The following is a 6,000-nucleotide window of genomic DNA, read 5'->3' on the forward strand; positions in this document are numbered from 1 at the left end:
CCCAAAGTACACTCCAGTCCAAACCCAAAAAAAAATTATTTTCTGTGTTTGTGAATTGTGTGCGCAGTAGCCGCACGTGCATCAACAAAGTAGTGCCAAGCGTGCACCTGTGTCATAAGTAAAGGGCCGGCTGGCTTGACCGTTAAAGGGTGCTGTAACCCCCAAAGTACACTCCAGTCCAAACCAAAAAAATATATATTTGCTGTGTTTGTGAATTGTGTGCGCAGTAGCCGCACGTGCATCAACAAAGTAGTGCCAAGCGTGCGCCTGTGTCATAAGTAAAAGGCCGGCTGGCTTGACCGTTAAAGGGTGCTGTAACCCCCAAAGTACACTCCAGTCCAAACCAAAAAAAAAATTATTTTCTGTGTTTGTGAATTGTGTGCGCAGTAGCCGCACGTGCATCAACAAAGTAGTGCCAAGCGTGCGCCTGTGTCATAAGAAAAAGGCCGGCTGGCTTGACCGTTAAAGGGTGCTGTAAACCCCAAAGTACACTCCAGTCCAAACCAAAAAAAAAATTATTTTCTGTGTTTGTGAATTGTGTGCGCAGTAGCCACACGTGCATCAACAAAGTAGTGCCAAGCGTGCGCCTGTGTCATAAGTAAAGGGCCGGCTGGCTTGACCGTTAAAGGGTGCTGTAACCCCCAAAGTACACTCCAGTCCAAACCAAAAAAAAAATTATTTTCTGTGTTTGTGAATTGTGTGCACAGTAGCCGCACGTGCATCAACAAAGTAGTGCCAAGCGTGCGCCTGTGTCATAAGTAAAGGGCCGGCTGGCTTGACCGTTAAAGGGTGCTGTAACCCCCAAAGTACACTCCAAACCCAAAAAAAAATATTTTCTGTGTTTGTGAATTGTGTGCGCAGTAGCCGCACGTGCATCAACAAAGTAGTGCCAAGCGTGCGCCTGTGTCATAAGTAAAGGGCCGGCTGGCTTGATCGTTAAAGGGTGCTGTAACCCCCAAAGTACACTCCAGTCCAAACCAAAAAAAAAATTATTTTCTGTGTTTGTGAATTGTGTGCGCAGTAGCCGCACGTGCATCAACAAAGTAGTGCCAAGCGTGCGCCTGTGTCATAAGTAAAGGGCCGGCTGGCTTGACCATTAAAGGGTGGTGTAACCCCCAAAGTACACTCCAGTCCAAACCAAAAAAAAAATTATTTTCTGTGTTTGTGAATTGTGTGCACTGTGGCTGCACGTGGATCAACAAAGGAGCAGCGCCAAGCGTGCGCCTGTGTCCCATAAGTAAAGAGCCGGCTGGCTCATTTCTTAAAGGTTGGTGTAACCCACAAAGTGCACTACTCTCCAGCAAAAATAAAAAAATATTTCCTGTGTTTGTGTGCGCTTTAGCCGCACGTATATATCAATATAACATATTGACCAAACTTTCTCAGATAAAAATAGAATAGGGAAAGATCAAGAACCACTTCCTCCTAGTGCTGTTGCTGCTGCTGGGAGTTGTTCATCATCCCAGAGAGGAAGTAGGAACATCACTACTTTTACTAAACAATTGACCCTCCAACAGTCCCTAGCGATGAGGATGAAGTACGACAGCAGTCATCCTGAAGCAAAACGTATAACTGAGGCCTTGACTGCTATGTTGGTGTTAGACGTGCGTCCGGTATCCGCCATTAGTGCAGTGGGATTTAGACAATTGATGGAGGTAGTGTGTCCCCGGTTCCAAATCCCGTCTAGATTCCACCTGCATCCTCAAAGCAGCAGCGACAAGCGTGCGTCTGTCTGTTAAATGGTGGTGACACCCTCAAAGTGTGCTACACAAACAATAAAAATATTCTTCTTTTTTTTCTATCTTTGTGAATTGTGTGGGCTGTAGCCGCACTTGCATCCTCAAAGCAGCAGCGACAAGCGTGCGTCTGTCTGTTAAAGGGTGGTGACACCCTCAAAGTGTGCTACACAAACAATAAAAATATTCTTCTTTTTTTTCTGTCTTTGTGAATTGTGTGGGCTGTAGCTGCACTTGTATCCTCAAAGCAGCAGCGACAAGCGTGCGTCTGTCTGTTAAAGGGTGGTGACACCCTCAAAGTGTGCTGCACAAACAATAAAAATATTCTTCTTTTTTTTCTATCTTTGTGAATTGTGTGGGCTGTAGCTGCACTTGCATCCTCAAAGCAGCAGCGACAAGCGTGCGTCTGTCTGTTAAAGGGTGGTGACACCCTCAAAGTGTGCTACACAAACAATAAAAATATTGTTCTTTTTTTTCTGTCTTTGTGAAATGTGTGGGCTGTAGCCGCACCTGCATCCATAAAGCAGCAGCGACAAGCGTGCGTCTGTCTGTTAAAGGGTGGTGACACCCTCAAAGTGTGCTACACAAACAATAAAAATATTGTTCTTTTTTTTTCTGTCTTTGTGAATTGTGTGGGCTGTAGTCGCACTTGCATCCTCAAAGCAGCAGCGACAAGCGTGCGTCTGTCTGTTAAAGGGTGGTGTAACTCTCAAAGTGCTCCAAAAAATAAAAAACAATTTTTTTAATGTGTTTGCGACTTGTGTGCGATGTAGCCGCACTTGCATCCTCAAAGCAGCAGCGACAAGCGTGCGTCTGTCTGTTAAAGGGTGGTGACACCCTCAAAGTGTGCTACACAAACAATAAAAATATTCTTCTTTTTTTTTTCTGTCTTTGTGAATTGTGTGGGCTGTAGCTGCACTTGCATCCCCAAAGCAGCAGCGACAAGCGTGCCTCTGTCTGTTAAAGGGTGGTGACACCCTCAAAGTGTGCTACACAAACAATAAAAATATTCTTCTTTTTTTTTCTATCTTTGTGATGTGTGTGGGCTGTAGCTGCACTTGCATCCTCAAAGCAGCAGCGACAAGCGTGCGTCTGTCTGTTAAAGGGTGGTGACACCCTCAAAGTGTGCTACACAAACAATGAAAATATTGTTCTTTTTTTTCTGTCTTTGTGAAATGTGTGGGATGTAGCCGCACCTGCATCCTTAAAGCAGCAGCGACAAGCGTGCGTCTGTCTGTTAAAGGGTGGTGACACCCTCAAAGTGTGCTACACAAACAATAAAAATATTGTTCTTTTTTTTTCTGTCTTTGTGAATTGTGTGGGCAGTAGCCGCACTTGCATCCTCAAAGCAGCAGGGACAAGCGTGCGTCTGTCTGTTAAAGGGTGGTGTAACTCTCAAAGTGCTCCAAAAAATAAAAAACTATTTTTTAAATGTGTTTGCAACTTGTGTGCGATGTAGCCGCACTTGCATCCTCAAAGCAGCAGCGACAAGCGTGCGTCTGTCTGTTAAAGGATTACATCGGTGACAGCATCCAAGTAGGCATGTCAGACAGTCTGTACCTGTACTGGCAGGAAAAAGAAGCAATTTGGAGGTCCCTGTACAAACTGGCTCTATTTTACCTGAGTTGCCCCCCCTCCAGTGTGTACTCCGAAAGAGTGTTTAGTGCAGCCGGGAACCTTGTCAGCGAAAGGCGTAGGAGGTTGCTTCCACAAAATGTGGAGAAGATGATGTTCATAAAATGAATTATCAACTCTTCCAGGGAGACCCGCCTCCAGAACATACAGAGGGACCTGTGGTTGTGGATTCCAGCGGGGACGAATTAATACTCTGTGAGGAAGAGGATGTACACAACACTGAAGAGGGTGAGGAATCGGTTGATGAGGAGGATGAGGATGACATCTTGCCTCCGTAGAGCCAGTTTGTGCAGGGACAGATTAATTGCCAGCTTGTTTTGTGGGGGCCCAAACGAACCAATCATTTCAGCCACAGTCGTGTGGCAGACCCTGGCGCTGAAATGTTTGGTTTGTTAAAGTGTGCATGTCCTGTTTATACAACATAAGGGTGGGTGGGAGGGCCCAAGGACAATTCCATCTTGCACCTCTTTTTTTTCTTTGCATTATGTACTGTTTGGGGCCTAGTTTTTCAAACTGCCATCCTGTCTGCCACTGCAGTGCCACTCCTAGATGGACCACGTGTTTGTGCCGCCCACTCGTATCTCTTAGCATAGTCATCCAGCTACCTCGATGCAACCTTTTGGACATAAAAACACTATTCTGAGGTGTGAGGTGTTCAGAATAGACTGGAAATGAGTGGAAATTAAGGTTATTGAGGTTAGTAATAGCATAGGAGCAGAAAAACCCACAAATTCTGTGATTTTAGCTGTTTTTATGCATTTTTTCCAAAAAATACAGATCCAAAACACAAAACCCAGAACCCAAAACACGGAAGGGTGGTTTTGGCAAAACCAATCCAGATCCAAAACACGAAGAAAGATCCAGATCCAAAACCAAAACACAAAACACAAAAAGTGGCCGGTGCACACCCCTACTTTTTACCCATTTTCCCACACTTTTTACATTTTTACCCCAAAAATTACATGTCTTTTTTGGGGTGAATTAAGATATATTTTTTTTTACATTAGGGGGTGTCCAAAGGGTTCCGAACCAAGGGTCTTATTCAGACCCGCTCGCGAGCACTGGACGCTCGCAAGCGGGTCGATGTTACCCAAATGCGCATGCGCACGACGGAGGGAGCTCCGTCGTGCGCATGCGCGAGACCCGGCTAGCGACAGCCAAGCTGTCGGTCCGGGTCTCGCACCAAAGGGGGCGTGCTGTCGATAGTGAGTGACAGCACGCCCCCTTTGGTGGGCGTGCCGGGGGCATGGCTGCCAGACGGAGGCGTTCCCACTAGCGATGTCAGTGGGAGTGATTTTGGCTCTGATAGAGCCAAAATCACTCCAGGGCTTGCGGCAGCAAGACCCTACCGCAGGGTTTCGTCGCAGTCCCGATGGTCGCGATGGTCTTGACCATCGCGACCATCATCATGGACGCTCGCATAAGCTGTGGGTGGTAACAGCTATGCGAGCGTCCATAAGGCCGCTCCAAATTTAAATAGGACGGCTATGATTCAGAGCGAGCGCTCTGGTCAGAGCGTCCGGCTCTGAATCAGGGCCCAAGTCCCCACATTTGTACCCCAAAATATGGATTTTGCACTTCTTTTCTCCTGCCTTTTGCTGGAGAAACTTATTTGCCTGTTTATTCCTATGGAGTTTTCGCCTAGGTGAAAACTCCCGGGAATTGAATAAGGAGATACTTTGAAAACAGGCGAAAAGCGCAAATCTGTGCAAACTTTTCGCCGATCGCAGCTTTTTCGCTTATAACTGAATTCGGCCCTTGGTCTGAAATGCACAGAGGAATGCCCTTTCTCATATAAAGTGTGCCTGGGAAGTCTGCTTTCTCATTTGAAGTATTGCAAAATTAGCTCATTTTTTAGGGAAAAAAATGCTCTATGCCCCACCATCAAGTAGAAACATCCCAATAAAAGTAACTTTTTTACAAATTTAGTATTATTTAAAAAAAATCTCAAAGCACAAAACAAGATCTTGTGTGCGTGTACAACAAAGTAGATTTATGCACATTCGGCATGGTATTCTCAGATCTCCTCCACTCTTCCCATCAGAAGGTCTTGTACCTCCAGCAGATGTTAGCCTTCACTTCCATATACTTCCCCTTCAAAAACAGATGCTGTTAGGCAGGACAAAATCCATTGGTTATTACTTGATCTGCCACTGCTGCTACATTCTCTTTGGGCTGCAGGCTCTCTTAGCTCCCCTCCTCTTCTTTCTCCTTGCATCGCTGACTTCTCTTTGTTGCTGATGTCCTGCACTTTGCTATGTGGTCGGGTGTGTGTGTGGCTCTCCCAATACTTTCTGCATGTGATCAGGTGAACGTTGACATCACAGGAGATGCCAAATTGAAACTGATGTGCTTATATAAACCAGTCCCCAGCACTAGGAGGGTGCAGGTGTATTAGGCTTCACTTCTAAGTCGACAGTGTTTCTGTTTGTTGCTATTTCAAACCACTGTGTATGACCTGCCTTGCTTCCTGAGATTCTCTTCATCTCCCTTGGCTTAGTACTATACATTACATTACATAGCTTGTGACTTGACCATTCCTCTGTCTCACCCTTTGGCTTTAATATGTTCATTTCATTAGCAGACCAGACTTTCTAACTGATTTCTAGCCTACACTGCTGGGAACCAA

The sequence above is a fragment of the Taudactylus pleione genome, unplaced genomic scaffold (assembly GCF_031769625.1).
Source record: "Taudactylus pleione unplaced genomic scaffold, aTauple2 ptg000037l, whole genome shotgun sequence".
Lineage (NCBI taxonomy): Eukaryota > Metazoa > Chordata > Amphibia > Anura > Myobatrachidae > Taudactylus > Taudactylus pleione.